This window comes from Culicoides brevitarsis, chromosome 1, assembly GCF_036172545.1.
Source record: "Culicoides brevitarsis isolate CSIRO-B50_1 chromosome 1, AGI_CSIRO_Cbre_v1, whole genome shotgun sequence".
NCBI classification, from domain to species: Eukaryota; Metazoa; Arthropoda; class Insecta; order Diptera; family Ceratopogonidae; genus Culicoides; species Culicoides brevitarsis.
In genome coordinates, this window is record NC_087085.1 from 755583 (window position 1) to 774567 (window position 18985).

Here is an 18985-nt window from a genome sequence, read left to right on the forward strand (position 1 = left end):
AATTGCGTCATAAACAAAAATAGAACTTTTTACTCATTTTTTTTTTTGTTTTTTTTCTTTAAAAAGATAATCGATCACAATTGAAGAAAAGAAAAAAAGTGACACACAAACAACTTTTTTTTTTGTCATCACGCTTCTCGAGAGTGCATTTACTCACAAAGTTCACATTTCTTTTTAAAATTTTTTAAAAAGAATAATAAGTGCAAAAAACTTACGATTTTATGTTTTCATTTCATTCCGAAAAAAAAGGAGATCCATGTGCTATCTCATTATTTGTGTTTTCTCACCTGAAACGAAAGAAAATAACGAAAAATATAAATTTTAGGAAAATTTCTTGTGCAGCAAAAAAAAATGTGTCAGTCAACCATGAACCCACTCAGCAACGTTTGACAATAATAACTTTATTTCTTTTTTTTTTATTTTGCAGTGAAGAAGTTTCTCGCAAGTAAATGGTTGAAGTAATAAAATTCTACAAAGAATAAAAACAGTTTTCATTAAAATACTTTCACTTCAACAGTCGTCAGTCGCAAACATCAGCAGCAGCACAAAAGTTTCGAGTCATTCCCATTTTATAATGGCTCAACTGGGTTATTTACATGCTCGACGTGCACTTGATCGACATGAAAAAGGCATTTTTGCATTAACATTTTGTCCTTTTGCATGCTTTTCGAGATGACGACCATTTTTTCTGCAGCAGATAAAATTTTTATTGCATTCAATTCCGTTTTTCATCTCAACCAAAGCACAAATACACGAAAAACGAGGGAGGATGAGAACATTAATTTTATGACAAGCAAGGACTTTAAATGAGATTCGAAATCAGATGGCAAGGTCATTGAAATTCATGGAGACGCCTTGCTGCTGATAACGTAATCAACGCTCTCGAATTTCATTACAAGTCAACCTTTCATTATTTGCATTTGACATTAAAATTGCACGTATCCAGGCAAAATGAAATGCAATCTGTGCGGAATCTTTGTTTCACTCGTACACGATTGTCGACAAATGAAAAAAAAAACAATCAGACATTTACCCCGTAATTGTTCGTCGAATACAAAGAAATGTAGCTTACGTAACGTTACAAGCGAGAGACATTAGACATGGATTTCAATGCGAAAAAAAAACTTCATTAACGAATACTACAATTTATCGCAGATCACGTTCTTTCTGGAAAATGACATGATGATGCGAGATGGGATTTCACGGATTCAAGCGAAATTGTAAGCGATTCTTATCTTGAATTTCGATTTCAATCACGCAAGAAAAAACTTTTCATTAAATTTTGATGGAAGAATGACTTAAAATACTAATTAATGAAAAATTTTAACCACGTGACTTATCCTAATGCACATTTTAAGTTTTCGCCCGAAGCATATTTAAAAAATTTCGATGAATTATTATTTAAAACATTTGACCCAATGCAAATTATGATTTTACTCTCATTAAAAATTCAAATATGTTATCCCAATACATATATTAAATTTTTGACCCATTGTACATTTGAAAATTTTTAACTTCAATTTTTAATATTTTTAATTTTTTTTTAATTTTTTACTTTAATGTCTGAAACATTTTTAATTATTTTTTTTAGGTGAATCTTTATAGCTTTTTACCTTTTGAATTTTATTTCTAATTTTCACCTATTAAAATTTTTAAATTTTTGTCCCAGTTTACATTTAGATATTTTTTTAGCTAAAATATCAACTAAAATGTGAAAAAAAAAAATTTTAAACTTAGACCCAATAAAAATTTTAACAAAGTATTCAATTTACATCAAAAATTTTAATTAAATGAAAATTTAAAAATTTTGACCCAATGTACATTTTAATTTTTAACCCAATGAACACTCTAAAAAATTTTTACTCAAATCAATTTACTTTAAACAATTTTTTAATTATTTTTTTTTAGGTTTGTATGTAAAAATTCAACCCTTTGAACTTTATTCCGATTAATTCATTAATTAAAAATTTTAATTTTTTTTGTCCCAGTTTGCATTTTAACATGTTTTTACTGAAAAAATCAACTCTAATAAAAGGAAATATAATTTTAAAGTTTCATTTGACGTTCAATTTACATAAAAAATTTTAACCAAGTGCGAATTTAAAATTTTTATCCCAATGCACAATTCAAAATTTTTAACCACGTGACTTTAAATTCGTTAAATTTTTATCATAATTTGACGAAATTTTTAATATTTTGGAAAATCAGGTAAGTTTTAAATTAAATTATATTCAAAAATTTCATAAATGCAATTCCAATTAATCCAAGGCCACGCTTTCTCTCCTGTTTACGCAACAAATTATCATCATATCTCTCCTCCTGACAAAAATCAAACAATGTTTCAGTTTGTAAAGGCAATAAGTGTCTTTCGCAGACAGGTAAACAAACACAATGATGACATTTATCTCGCCATAAAGCACTCTTTTTTGCACAACTAACTTGTCAGGCATCATTATCGCGTTGCACCTTATCATCTCTCTTATTGCAATAAATAATAATTAGTAAGTACACTGACCTAATTTTGCATTTACTATTTGTTGATTAATTATTTATTTGCTCAGTTGTTTGTGCGGAAAAAGAGGTTGCTCTTTCCAACAGCGAGACACAAAAGCTGATTGATAAGATACGTTCGTTATCTTATCAGTGGTGATATAATTGCGAAAAAATGCATTTATTGCGCCTTCAAAATCGCGCCTTTCTGCGAATCAAGAACAAAGACGAGCATACGAGCAAATAGAAATAATTCTATTACACGATAATTTCATTTTATTTCATTTCATTTGTGTCTGGTTCGTTCGTCGTTCACGAAAATTTGCATATACAAAATTTTAAAATAAACATAATCATATTCTATGGGCCATAAATTGAATGAAACATTATTATTTGTGTACATTATTAAGGCGAATGAATGTGTGGCATTGCATAGTGCATGTCAGGTCGCGTACGGATTCCGAACATCATCCTAATAATAATTTAATAATAAATAATAGAATAATAATAACAATAATGGGTGCAATGCACGAAAAGTTTATACATATGAGGCGAGGTAGAATTGCGTGTTTTTCGGAATTTTTGTGAAATTTTTTTTTGCGGCACGGTAGCAATGAAAATAAGAGTTCAAGAATAAATGTCACAATGAGCGGAAAAAAGGGTGCAACGATGGAGTCTAGTCAGCGGAAGAATGCGACAAACATGCGAGGAAGACATTAATTTAGATGTTGACCAACATCGTAAAACTTCATGAATGGAATTTTTCGTTAAAGTAACGTCATTTTAACAAAAAATTTAAAGAAAGTTGCTCAAAATTTAAAAAAAATTAAAAATTGTCAAAATGAATAAAAATTTTAAAATTTCTCAAATTGAAAGAAAATTTAAAAAAAATTAATTAATTAGAAAATTAATAAAATTTTTTAAAGAAAGTTGCTCAAAATGAACAAAAATTTAAAAATTTCTCAAAATGAATAAAAATTAAAAAGTGGCTTAAACTGAACAAAATTTTTGAATGAACAAAAAAAAATTTATAAAAACGTAACACGCATAACAAAGTGTCAATATCTCGTTAGAACAAACACTCCCATTTAAATGCATTTTAATGTGCAGTAAAAATTATTAAAATACTTTTATTACTACAAAAAAATGTTTTGTTGCTGTTTTTCGCGATCGTTAATAGTTACACTTCTTTATTAGTATTATTATGGCTTCAAACACTCCTCATACCCCTAACAAAAAAAAAAAAATTCACATGCTAAAAAAATTCATTTTATGACTCTCTGTACGTATTTATTTATTTTTTTTTTACTTTAAAGAAATGAACAAGTTTTTTATGTTCGCCTGTCAGAACAACTTGCCTTTAAATATTATTTTATGCATGAGTATGCACATGCTGTTATTATTATTACCAACTCGTTGTCTGAATGTTGTAAAAATATGTTTGTACGAATATGCATACAATAAAAATCATCATCGTGTCGTCGTCGTCGTAATGTGCACGGGTTTAAAAAAATTCTCTTTTTTTTCGTTTGTTTCGTCGTATATGCAATTTTTATTTTATTACATGCACATTTCAACATTTTCCCAATTGACAGAGGTCATGGTTGTTCCATTTACTTAAAATAATAAAAATGCAAGCATGCATGGCAGGCATGAAAAATTGTGAATTTTTGACTGTGTGATGGGTGTAAATGATAAATTAATGTTTTTTTTTTGCAGCGAATCTGTGCTACTGTGTTACATCGATGCACTTTCATGTCATTCATCTGGAAAATCGTGCCTTTTTTTTACCTTTCGTGACAAGTTACTGTCGATGTCATTTCAGGAGGACACAAATTTCGCTACTTCATGAATTTGTAATTTTCAGCGATGATGACGAGAAAAGTTTTCAGCCTTTTTTGAGTGCATGTCACTTGCAAGCACAACAAATATTTTCAAGTTTTAATGGTTCTGCCATTAAACGTTTTATTATTTTCTGCTCTCTTGTTGCTCTGGCGCATCAGGATAATAAATGAAAAGTGCAGACGTGTCTGGCATGCACAAATTACCAACGAAAATTTTCTCATGGGGAAAACTCTAAACTCTAAGTGATTGAACGACATGAGATTTTCTCAAAAAAAAAAAAATTAAATTAAATGTTAATTACATTAACAAAAAAAAAAATAACGAACGAACATAATTGAACTTGATTCTGACCAGACCAGGCCATGAACACATCGCTACTTGTTTACACGATAAGTAAATGAAACTTTTAAACGGCATGCAATACCAATAAAGTGTGAGCTGAAAAGTAAACATTGCACTTTATTTTTATATTTTGTTTATTTTATTGTGACTCACAGTGTATATGCGACGTAGTCGACGAGTAAAGAAGAGAAAAAAATAAAATAACGAAACATCTAGTTGTCTTCACACTTCGTCTTTTTTTTCGTTCAATTTCAATTATATTGCATTATTTTGGATGCCGTTGCTAACTTACACATGCGAAGGGTAATAATAATAAGCCTGTGTTCAATTCAATTCAAACAAATGGCAATATTGTCCTCCTTTTTCTGATTACATTTTGTGCTTTTTTAGGAAATTTTTTTTTATTGAAAAATTTTTTTTAAGAGTTTTTGAGTCTGTCTGTTCCAAAAAATTAATTAAAAAAATATTTAAAATTTAATTTAATTTTTAAAAATACTTTAATACAATATTTAAATTAATTAGTTAAAAATTTATTTTCAAAAATTTTGCATTTAATTTACCTATTAATTTAAAAATATTTTAATATATTAGAATATTTTTTTTAATTTAAAATTTTATTTCACTTTATAAATTAACAATTTTTACATTAAATTAATTTTTCATTAATTATTATTTTAAAATAATAAACTAATTAAAATTAAAACAAGTATAAATATTTTAATTAATAAATAAATTTAATTCGTTTCAGTTTTAATTTTTTTAAATTTTTAATAAATTTTTTATTTTTATTTTAAAATTATATTAAATTTAAAAATACATAAAATAACAAATTTTACTAAAATAAAAAAAATTAAAATTGAAACGAATTAAATAATTTTTATTAATTGTTTTTTTTTTAATTTTTAATATTTGAATTTGTTCTAAATTCACTTAGTTTATTATTTTTAAGTAATTAATAAGAATTAATTTTATGTAAAAATTGCTTATTTATAAATAAAAATAAAATTTTAACTAATTAAATTAAATATTATATTAAAGTATTTTTAAAAATTAAATAAAATTTTTATTATTTTAAATTTATTTTTTATTTTTAACTTTTAAAATAATTTTTTATTTAATATTTACAATTTAAAAATTTTAAAAATTATTTTTTAACAAAAAATCTTTCGTTTTATTACAAAAATTTTAAAAAAATCATAAAACGCGCTTTTATTTACTGCTAAACCCATTGAATTCTTTTGTCTGAACTTTTTTATGTAATACCGAAAAAACTGCCTTTGTGCAAGCAAAACACATTTTTTGTTGGGGTAGAGCAAGTGTTGTTGCAAGAAATACGAACAAAATGCAAGTGCGCTATATATTTTTATGGGATTTTCTGTCTGTTCTTTTCTTTCATTCTTTTTGAAATTGTAGCAAGGCATTATGTAGATCAAATTACCACCGTTCTGTTGTTGTTGTTGCCTTGATGAGTGAAAATAAATATTTTATTTTTTTTAACCCGAATGTACTTAATTCAATTATTCGAGAAAAAAAAATGTTTAACTTTAAAAAGCTCTCATCAATATTAAAAGTTATGAGTCACTTTATCAATTATTAGCAGTAAAATTTCTCCCTTGTTGTTGTCAAGATCCATTAAATCCGAGTGTTAGTGTTCTCCAGAGAACTATAAAAGCGAAAAATTATCGTTAAATCACGTACGTCGTTAAATTTTGTGATGCGGCGACCATTTATGACATTGAAAAATTTTAAAATTTCATCTAACCCCATTTTAAAAAATTTTATTAATAAAAAAAAATTAATGAAAAATGTTTAAAAACTGATAACTCAATATATAGCAAATGTTATCAAACTCACATGCAATATCGTGTGCAGTTAATTAATTCATCAAAAAAAAGACACGACATTTGTCGAATCAAACAACAACAATATCGGCGATTGAACAATTGTGTATGTGGAATAATAAATCATCATATCATATACAATAAATAAACAATTTTATAAATGAATCGAAAGTTCATTGATCGATTATCAAATGCAATCAATCGACGACGCCGCGAGTGTGTGTGTCTCAATTAATATTAAAAATAACAAATTGGAATACGAAGAACTTTCAAGTCTATTCGGTTTGAGCGGATTTTCCGTTCTCGAGTTCCATTTTCAACAAATTTTCCATTTTCCAAATTTTTTGTTTTGTTTCATTTTCAACAAATTTTGTTTATAAAAAAAATTAATAATTTTTAGTCATTTTTTTTTATTTTTTTTTAACAAATTTAAAGCAATTTCTAAATAAATTTCATTTTCCATTCGTTTCAGGTAAAACTGACGGACAATTTCAACGCCAATTTCTTACGCAACGTTCCTCAATACAAAATCAGCGATCATGCATAGTTTCACCTCACATCAACTCCTAACCTCTGACCGAGTCTAATCGCAAGCTTCGAAACGATTTTGAGTTGATTACAATTGGCACAACATTCTAACAATTGCTTGCCAAATAAATATTAAAAGTGAAATTCAACAAAAAAAAACGAATGTTCATGTGAAGTAACATCGAAAAAATCTTCATTGTTCGTTAATTGATTGGCGATTTCCAAGAAAAGATTTTTTTAACAATTATTTTGGAAGCACATCTTCAAGTAACAAGAAAAAAATGTGTAACACTTCTGACACGTTTTCTCGTCCTAATTAGCGAAATCATTGATATTTGTACGTCTTGCGTGTAATTAGGTAACGACGCAGCCAAAACAATCATCGTCTGTCGGCTCGACAAGGTAAGGCGGAGTAATTGTGCGTAAATTATTACATCTCACGCTAGAATACGAACAAAAGTGAAGAAGAAACGCAGTAGCAAAGAATGCCAGACAAAATGAATAACGACGAAAATTCTTGTCTGATTCATTTTTTTTTGTCGCAAATTGGTAATAATAACAATCACGAAAAATTTCTCGAGTAAAATGCTCGAGGGTGAAAAAATTCGATTCATTCATTCTTGCATTTTGTCAACTATCCAAAAACTGGCGAAATTTGACTGAATGCCAGATTTTATTGACAAATCTCGCGTTAAAATGTTGCATGAAGGAACAAAAAAAAATTGAGCAGCTCGTGTTCGCATTTTATGATGAGTAATTTTCTGCATGATGGATATTTATCGTGATGCGGGATTATGTGTGCGGGACTCGATCATGCACAAAATGAAGAATTTTCACGAAAGCCGTGGAGAAAAGTGAGAAATTTCTGAAAAACGCCACAGTTTATTTCTATTAGGAACGTAAGTGTGATGAAATGATGCAAAGAAATGCACATGAGATGAAAAATGTGTGTGAGCGAAACGAGAAAAATAAACGCTTTCACTTTAAAGGTTAGTGAAAATATATTTATTTAATGCGAATATTTATTTATTTTTTTGCAGAATTCTACAATGTCAAGACGAGAATGTTTAATTGGTGCAAAATATAAAATGGGAAATGGAAATGGATGGAGGAAATTCCATTGGTATTTTGTGATTTATTGCTCTATTTTTCCTGTTATTTGTGGAGAAATTGTAACAATATTTAAGAATCGAATTTTATGAGGAAGGAATTTTCGGGAAAAGTCACGTTTTGGGAAATTTTTGAGGTAAGTTTTCAAGGTCTTAATTTTTCAAAGTTGAATTTTAAAGGAAAAATTTGCTATAGATTTTTTTTTTCAGATTTTTGAAGAACTTTAACTCTTTGAAGATTAAGTAAGTATCCTCAAAAACATCAAAATTATCAAAAAAATTTAATGACCTCCGATTTTTACAGGAAAATTTTTCAACGAATACCGAAAACAGCCTAAAATTAAAAAAAAGACTCGAAGTCAATGCCCCTCATTTCCCCATAAAATTTCATCATTATGATTATCTAATTCCAACTTATGTAATGGAAACCTCTTGTGCATTTCATATGAGCTAAACTTTTCAAACGTCTCATCATCCAAAGCGACAAAGCTTTAATCTCATTAACGACTTTTTCAAGTAACTACTGAAGATAAAGTGTCTGAAACAAACATTCTAATGCAATTATTAGTGTTGCACCTTCATGTCTTTTTGCATTTCTTTTCTAATCAAGTAACGAACCTAACGAATTACATGAAAATCGACACACAAAACGAAAGTTTATCTGATGCAAGAAACACTAAAAGTTTCGAAAAAAGTATATTTACTCAAGAATATTGAATGTCGTGTTCGATTAAAGTTTTTAAAATATTCCTTTAACGTATATTTGAGTGAGCGACAGACAGCTCAATAACGTTTTTCACACACTCGAAGGCATTGAAAGCAAACAAAACGTCGGTTTCTTATCAATAAATGTCAATAAACTTTTTGAAACATTTATTTACGGTTTAACATGATTTTCCACTGATAAAATTTATTTGCATTAAATATTTGCCTCTTTTGAGTTTAAATTTATTTAAATATACATGTTTTGGAGAAAAGCTTTTAGATTTGGATGTATTGACAAACTTTTGTCGAAGGACGAAATTATGACGTGCGATGACATTAAAGAGGAATCCTTTCAATGTAATTACTTTGGCAACACACTTGACAAACTGAAAATCTCTGTAATCTGTTGCAGTTGTTTGTCACGTAATCCTTTTATAATTTAGACTTTTGACACATTTCGCATACACGAGTGTGAGATGTAATTAATATGAAAAACAAATTTTCTTATCTTCTGTTTTTCTTTATTTTTATTTTTTTTTGCCATATGTTCGTAAAAGTGGTTTATAAAATCCCTCTAATGCCAACAAGTTAAGTCAATTGAAAAATATTTGATTTAAAAGTATAATATTTACTCTGTGTGTCTTGTCTACCAACACCAAGCATATATCTTTCACTCAGACAGAGCAGCAGAGCGAAAAAAAGTGCATCCTTTTGCATTTTCTCGATTTATAGTTTTTCTTGGTAGCAAGCTCGAAAGATGTGAAGTGAGTTGTTTACTTACATCTAGTTAAAAGAGTATTAACTCTGTGTGTGTGATATCAAACGAAACAAATCTCTCATACTTTAATAAGGTTTATATTTTTGATTACAGACAAAAGCTGCTTCTCTTGACATTTTATATGAAAAGTAATTTTTGTGAGTTTAGTTTCGACTTAATCTATCCCGAGGCTTTATTACGGATTTCTGAGCAAACACAAAACGAGTACAAAGTACGGGGGTGTTTATCAAAGCATATAATGCGAAAAGTTGCAGATCTATACAGAAAGACTAAAGACCTTTTATTGTCTGTTTATATTTACATAAAGAGTGCATGGCAAATGCAGTGCATTCACATGTTCTGTTGTTGTTTCAATTTAATGGGTTGCATCATCATCATTGCCGTTGATGAGATTCATCAGGTTGAAAGTATTTTCGAGATTTTCGTAACATTGAAACATGGTTGCGAATTTTGCACAAAATTAAAACAAACAAATTGTAATTGAGAAAGTTTTTTTTTCGAACGTTAGTGCATTTTATGATCCTGAGGGAGAAATATAACATAATAAAGGGATTACTTAAAGTTTGAATTTTACAAAAATATTTTTTTTTTATTTTTTTAATTTAATAATTTAATTCAATTTAAAATTTTTTTAAACTTCAAACATTAAACTATGTTAAGTTAAATTAAAAAAAAATAAAATAATTTTTTATGGATAGATTTAAAAATTTAATAAAATAAAAAATTAAATAATTTTTTCAATAAATAAATTAAAAAAATTAATAAAATTGAAAACACAAATTAAAAGAATATTAAATAAAAGAAAATTAAAATGATAATTTTTGTTTATTTTTTTTATTACAAATTTTTTTTTATAATTTATTGATCAAAATATTTTATTATGTATGAAAATAAAATATTTATAAATAATTTTGTAAAAAATTTAGACGAATCGTAAATCGCCTTAAAACTCATCAAAAATGCATTTTCTCCCTCTTCTAAAAATAATAAAAATCTTACATGTGTAATTAACTGAGGGCATTGCATCCGCTCATCTCATTATTTAGATTATTTCATTATTATAAAAATAACAAAAAAAAATCACATTTTTGGCATTGAATCGATGAGCGGCTCAAAACAGATGTTCGCAAATATAAAACAACGCACACACAACAATTTTTGAAAGAAAATAAACATCAGACGAATTTCGTCGTGTCTTTTAGCGCACAACTCAAAGGTGTAAACGACGAAATTGGTGCACAACATTTGTTCCATTTTTCTTAATTTTTCATTTTTTTTTCTTTTCAAAAAAATATTTGTTATTTTTTTCGTTCTCAACGACACCCATCCATTATTTTTTATTATTCAACACGACACAAAAATGCACATCAATGATCTTGTTGATAATAAACGAGTTGAAATTTCAACAAGCCAAAAATAAAAATAAATGGAGCAGGCAACAGACATTCGCGTGGGCTCGTTTCGTCCTGATGATACATTTTCTTAGAATTTAAAGTGCGACAATTCTTCAGACACAATATTTCATATCAGAGTGGGTCAGTAAACGCGAATTAACGTTTAATTTTAGAATTTTTCATCCGGTCACTCATCATGCGGACCATATGTTGGTTCAGTTGTCGCGTAGTTCATTCAACGATAATTGGAAAAGATTTCCTTTCGCGACAATTTATCAACATTTTATTAATAAATATGAGCGTTTCGAAAAGTTGTCATGACTAAATTTGTGAGAGCGCACATTCATTAAATTCATTCATTAAGAAAAAAATTAACGTTAATGGGATTGGATCATGATCTCACTCCAAATAAAAATAAAAGAAATAAATTTAAGAAAAATGCTGAGTGCAGAAATTACATGCTGATCGGCGTGACGGGCGTCTCTCACTGTGTTATGCAGATTTATAATTGATCACCGTTTTAAATTGATTTGTTCTGACCTTTACTTGTTTGAAGTTGAATTCGCTAAAAATTCACGAAAAAATAATTTTGAAGCAAATTTTTTATAATTTTTTTGTCCAAATATTTTTTAAATTTTTAATAATTTTTTTTGTATAATTTATTAATTATTAATTTTAAAATTTATATATAATTTTTTATATTATTAATAATTAACAAAAATATTAAAATTAAAATTTCAAATTAAATATTTTTATTAATGATTAATTTTATAAAAAAAAATATTTAATTTTTTGAATTAACATTTTCGAATTTTTAATTAATTTTCTTTAAAAAAATTTTTTTTTCAAAAATAAAACATTTTTAAATTTTAAAAAAATAAAACTAAAATTTTATAAAAAAAATTTTGTTTTAAATAATTAAAAAAATTATTTTTAATATTTTATTTATTTATTTAATTAAAAAAAATTATATTTTTTTTTAAATAAAATAATAAAAATAGGATGAAAATTGAAAGATTTTTTTAAATTAAATCATCCTAAAACAAAAAAATGAATAAAATAAATAAATTGTATTTAATTTATTTTTGTTCAAAATTCGTTCTTATGGAGCAAAAAATTATAACTTTGCACTCAATCTAAATAATTCATAATAATTTTTTATTTATTTTAAAAAAAATATTTATTAAATAAATTATTGCAAACCAATACACGTGAGAGAATCGCATCCAAAAAGTGAAGAAAAATCGGACAGTCTCAAAATGATAAATAGCTCATAATCGAGATCTGATATTTCGAAGGTAGGTGTGTGATTATTTTACTTTGTAGCAAGAATTAAAAGAATCTCCGCATTTGGTGAGCTCAGAAACGAATCAAAATGATAAATGAACCATCGGTGGGTGAATTATTTCTCAATAACTTTTTTTTTGTTGCTGCTCAAAAAAATTACGTCTCAATCCGTAATTTATGACTTTGAAAAGTGTTATTTATTTGAAAATTGACTTTTTTTTATAAAAAATTCCCCGAAATTCATTTGAATTGAAATTTATCGCAGATGATGCATTTTTTTCGCAACGCAGAGCATGCAGCAGCAGTTTAACATACTAACACTAAAAACTAAAAAGTAGAATAGGCCAAGAGAATATTATTATAAAACCTGTTATCTGCATTTGTACGACGATCACAAGCGGAGCAGCAGCAGCAGCCACGACAGAGAACTTGAAAGAATATCTCTAAGGTATGACGTACCTTGAGTGTGCACATAAATTTTTATACAAAGAGAAGAAGTTGTATGGAAAATTGATAATTCTGCAAAAAAAAAAATGTTGCGAGATGTAACTTACGACAAACGAGTTGAAAGTATATAAGTGAATAATATGGGAAGATAAAGAGTGGAAAGGAAATATTTTTGCGTTCGTGTGTGTGGATTGCTCGCTAATCAAGTAGGTACGGAGAGAACGCTGTTGGGCTTAAATAGGAAACGAATAGCACAGAAAAATCAGGTTTTTTAAAAGCCATTTTCTTTACTTTTGTGTCGTTATCGTAGAATGATGTAGAAATGCATGGCATGCAATTCAAGGTTAAATGGAGCATTTTTCACTCTGTAATACTTTTTTTCTTGATTTTTCTACAAAGATATTTTTTTAACTTTAATTTTTTTTTAATTTAAAATTTTTTTAAAATTAATTGATTAAAAAATAATTATTTTATTTTAAAAATTTAATTTTTTAAAAAATTAATTTATTAAAAAATAATTTTTTAAAATATTTTAATTTTAAAAATTTATTTTTTTTTTAATAATTAATTAAAAAATAAATTTTAAATTTAATTTAAAAAAATAAATTCTTAAAATTAATTTATTAAAAAAATTTTTTTTAAATAAATAATTTTTTAAAATTTTATTTTATTTTTTTTAAATTATTAAATAAAAAAATTAATTTTAAATAAAAAAAATCTTACCTTTGATTTTGATGATTTTCTAAATTTATCAAAATTATTTTCTGTCTCCTAAAAATAAACAAGAAAAAAAAAGAATTTAATTAGTTTTCAATTAATTTCCAAGCAAGAAAATAGGACAATTTCTCATCATTTAATTACACGAAAGCAAAAAGGAGGAAAAATCCGTGCCCACATAAATTTCCCTCCCATTATATTCTCCAATCAATTAAAGTAACGTAAATAAATTACTGATACATTATTGTGACACACAAGAACTACGAGACATCGACGAAACATTGTTAGTTTTATTTATGTTATTAGAGCAAACTGCAAGTCAAGAAAAAAATTAACTGGAAGAAAATTCAATTTATTTAATTTAATTCCTGTCCGTCAACGGGTTCCTCATTTCCTCGTGCAGAGTGCAGAAAAAAATTGTAAGTTATTTTTTTTTCTCATATGCGATTTATTCTTAGATGCAAAGAGACATGTACATGTGTTAGATAAGCAAGAATCGAATTAGGTCTTCTTCTTGGTTTGATTTAATTATCTGTGGTAATTAGTTTAATGTAACATTGGCAACACATATCCGTCGTCATTGGAATGGGGATTTATTTTTATTGGGATTTTATCGTGATATAATGAATAGAATTTGATATTTTATTGTAGATTTGCAGAACGTTTTTCAAAAATTTAATTCAAATTTTAATTAAAAAATTAATTTAAAAAATTATTTTGAAAAAACTAAATTCTTAAAAAAAAATAGAAAAATACTGTTGAAATAATTCTTTATTTTTTTTAAATATTTTAATTTTTAATTTAAAAAATATTAAAACAAAAAATGCAATATTTTAAAAAAAATAATTATTTTAAAAATTATTATTGAGGATTTTATGTAATTTTGGCAAAGAAAAATTAATAAAAAAAAATAAATAAATAAATTTTGAAAAATTTTTGAATTGTTATTTTGAATAAAATAAAAAATATAAAAAAAATCTTAATTCTTGAAATTTTTATATAAGTTTAAATAAAAAATGAATAATTAGCTTGATCTTTAGACTTTGCTTCTGTTTTGTGAATTTAAAAAAAAAACAAGTAAAAGAATTTTTGTGAATAAAAATGCAACAGAAAATAATTATTCAGCGAAGAACAAAAATTTCAACACTTTTTGCAATAAATCATCTCACGGAACACCTAAAAATGACTCAGAACCGCAATTCAATAGAATTCTCTCAAAAAAATCTAATTGACAAAAAATAAACTAAACGTCATCTTATTTAATTTTACAATTATTCACATTTATTTGTATTCAAAATGTTATTTGCTCAAAATATCTACTAAACACAAAAAATAGCTAAAAAAACTCACGTAAAAAAAATAAAATAAAAACGAATATGACCCTGAACCATTATAATGACAAGTGTGCGCGATGTTAGCTGCTGCATGTTTGCCATAAACTTCGCAGCTACTTCGTCTGGCTACCTCTTTTATCTTTTTTTTGTGTGTCATTGTTTGTGCTTAATGACGAAAGTGACGAAACTCTGTGCGAAGTTTAACGAACTTGAATTGTTTTAGCAAAACAAAAAAAAAAAAAATTATGACAGATGACTTTTTTTGTTGCAAGATTTGCTTTCAAAAAATGTCAAGTATTGGAGAAACTCGAGAAAAATGCCACCTACTCAGCCGATTTTAAATATTCATTGATCTTTTATTTCGTTTGCGCCATCAATCCATCAAGAAATTCACTCATCAAGTAAAAAGACAAAAGCACGCGAGACAAAGTCGGCAACGTTTATGTAAATTTTTTTTCGGCGTGTATGTGATAATTTTGGACTCATTACACACAATTTGCGCGCGTTGTTGTCATCATCGTCATCAAACGTGAAAATATTTCTGTGTCAAATCTTGAATTACAAAAAAAAACATATTTCCGATTTTTTTTAAATTTTTTTTTTAATAAAATTGATTTTAAAGGAAAAATCTAACCACAGACCGTTCATCATCATCAAACCAGCATCGAAGTTTATCAACCTTTTTTTCACGTAAAATCCAATATTTATGAAAAAAATTAATATTAACCTTGAGATCACTTTTTACATGCCATTACACGTTATTAATAGTCATAAAAGTGTGTAAAATGTTGGTTTTTGTCGATACAATCGGTTACATTGTTGCGCGATTGTTCTTCAGAAAAAAAATTAACAAAAAGCATAATTGTAGTTATAAATATAAACAAAAAAAAAGAACGTGAACGCCCGTCAGTGTGTGTGTTTGTGTCATCAATAATAATCAGCGGTAATGAGTGATGTTTATGTAGATCGCGGTGTGGTTGCTTCGATGGTTTTTATGTGTTATCAATTTATTGTGTTATAATGACGGATAGATAGAAAGTAGAACGCAACAAAATAATTATTATGAAATTTCTGTTTGATTAAATAATAATAATATTAAATAAATTATGTGTGGATGAGAAAAATGAGGGTATGACAAAAAATTTATTCTCGATAGATTTTTTTACGTAATATTTTTTTTTATTATTTTGACAAAAAAAATATTTAAAATAAAAATAATAAAATAAATTTTCATAAAATATTCTATACTATAACAGTTTCAATTAAAAAAAAATAGCAAATTAATTTTAAAAATTTTTTTGTATTAAAATAATATAATTTTAAAATGTTTTAATTTTACAAATCATTTAAAAAATTTATTATAGCAATTATGATAAAAATTATTTTAAAATAATATTTTTTTATTAAATTTTTTACCTAATATTTATTTTATTATTTAATTAATGAAAAAAATATTTTTTTTCATAAATACCTAATAATGTTATTTAATTAATATTTTTTAATATTTCGTATTTTTATAAAAATTAATAGAAATTTTTTATTTTATATAAATTGATTTTGTTTTAAATTTTTTAATTGTTTTATTTAAAATAATATTCGAAGAATATTTTTAAATTAATTATAATTTTTTAAAATAATTTATTTTTTTATGAAAAAATTAAATTCCAACAAATTTCTTAAATATTTATAAGTCTTGTTACACAATAAGCAATAAAACCTGTAATAATACACAAAAAAATATATTTTTGCTCATCTTTGGATAAAATTACCATTTAATGATCATCCCAAAATATACTTTTTGTTTTATTAAAAAAATATTTTAAACAAAGAGTGCAACAAGTCCATTACTGAAAAAAATACTGAAATAAACAAAATATAAATAAACATTGATCAGCTTGTTTTTCATGATTACGTTCCTTTTTTCTTCTCTCTCTAACAGACAAAATAAACATTTTTATTACCCCCACACACAAACACACAAGACAACAAAATACAACTGTTCTCTTTATTTCACATTTATTCCTTTTTTCGTTTATTTTTTCCATTACTGGCATGCAGTCAGTCCCATATTGAACATTTGTACAAATACCAGAAAAAATGTAATGAAGAAAGTAAATATTGCTTGCTTTTTTTCAGAATGCGAGCAAAATGCATTTTGTGTTGAGAAAGGTCACTATTGCTAATGATACACAATATATATATTTTTTTTGTTTTTTATTTTGTTTGTCTGGATCATTTTTATGGCGCTACTCTTCTCTTCAATCTTCATGCATATCAGCAGAAAAAAAAATAAAAAATATTTAAAAAAGAGCTTGCGAGAAAAATGCAGAAGAAAGGTCAAATGAAGGTCACTGAAATCGTAAAAAAATATCAATTTCAAAGTTGGATCCTTGCGCTTAAGGAATCCTTAATCTTGTCTTGTGGCAAACACGATTATTATTATTATTTTTATGGCGATTACTTAGTTTATTGCCAGTAGTTAAAGTATCTTGTTATCCATCCCTTGAACGACGCCATATCGGTTGATTATTATAATGATTATTATAATTTTATTCAACTCAGCTTCAATTTTTTTAGCATGAAAAAACGGGAATATTTTTTTTATTTTAAGTAATTCCTTTAAAAGCATTCCGTTGTATTATTTTTTTAAAATGGGATCTTTCTCGTGTTACAATTTTTTAATGACAAAAAATTAATAATGCATAATAATTGCATGTTGTAATTTCTTCGTTCACTTTTTCTAATAATTCTCCATAACAAGGTCATTTCTCTGCGGCCTAGATTTATATTTGAACGAGTATCCTTCGATGAAAGCACGAAACTAATTAAAATAATAACAAAGAAAGAAAATTGTCATGATCGTAAATAATAAATCGTAATAGAAGTGATGATCATAAAAAAATTGTGATAAAACAATTAGCTATTAAACTTTCGCTGTCGTCGTTCTGTGAATGAAGTGTTTGATTTATATTGTTTATTCAATCGTAAAATCATTGAAACAGGTGAGTTGGTAATAAAAGTTAAAATGCAATAAGTCAAAGAATCTTTAATGGATTTTTCAACCTGGTTATGATTCATTACTTTTTTTTATTTATTTTTCTTTTTTCAAAGAATTTTTTTGAGTTGATTGTAAATCAATTATTATTTGCTAAAATTATTTATTACTTGAAACATAATATTTCACTTTAAAAAATAAACAAAAAATGTTTGACAGACAGTTACTGTTTTATTTGGCAAGGCAATTCAAATTTTAAAAAATTTTTTTACCCTTTCGCGGTTTTTTTTATTTTTATAAGTTAAATTTTTTATCAAAAATTTTAAATATTCTTATCATTAAAATATTTAATTAAAAATTAAAAAAATTTATTTATTAATATTAAATCATTAATTATTTTTTTCAAATATTTTTAAATTTTTTTTATAAAAAATTTAATAATTTATTACAATTTTGACAATGAAAAAAAATTAATTAAATTTAAATATTTTTTTGACAATAATTTTTTTTTAATTTTTTATATATTTTTAGTTTTTTTTTTATTTAAAAATTTATTTTTTTTAATTATTTATTAAAAAATTTATCAATTTTTTATATTATTATTATTATTATTTTACTAAATTACTTTAAGAAAATCTTCGCGCTTTTTAATTTTTTTTATTATTTTATTTTTTTATCATTTTATATATTTATTTTTTTTTTTGAGTAAAAATTTAAAAATTTTAATTTAAATATTATTATAAATTAATTTTAAAAAAAAAATTAACAATTTCAAGATAAAAAAAAAACTTCGAAAGGGAAAAAAATTCTAAATTTATAACGCCATGGCGCGCTACCGCCAACGAATTCTAAGTGTTACCGGTTTATTTACGTAAAAAAGTTCATTGGTACACTTCTCGAAACATTTATAGTTCAATGGAATATCTTAAAAACATGGGCACGTGTCTATATTGTCTATTCATTATTTTCAAATATAAACAAAAGAGACAAAAAAAAAATTTGAATTCGCAATGTCAAAACAAAAACTATTTTTTTTTTTCGTTTTTCTTTTTTTTTCAAATTAACATCACGTGTGAACCCGAAATTCGTACACGATTAATCATTTAATTGATAAAAATCACAACAAAATCCAGTCATGCGTAATGTCTTGTAAGTTTATAAATATGTAAGGTA

At 25.5% G+C, this 18985-nt stretch overlaps 1 protein-coding gene across 2 annotated transcripts in view; it reads right to left on the reverse strand.

Annotated features, from left to right (window-relative positions):
• Positions 1 to 18985, reverse strand: part of LOC134834920 (ecdysone receptor) — a 113279-nt gene that overhangs the window by 76783 nt on the left and 17511 nt on the right. The window contains exons 2-3 of one of the 2 annotated variants that reach the window (XM_063849999.1): positions 13490 to 13537; positions 216 to 287 (exon numbers count right to left, since the gene is read on the reverse strand). The gene's annotated coding sequence lies outside the window, so the exon portion shown is untranslated. The remainder of the gene's footprint in view (positions 1 to 215; positions 288 to 13489; positions 13538 to 18985) is intronic. The other variant, XM_063849847.1, reaches the window with a different exon arrangement.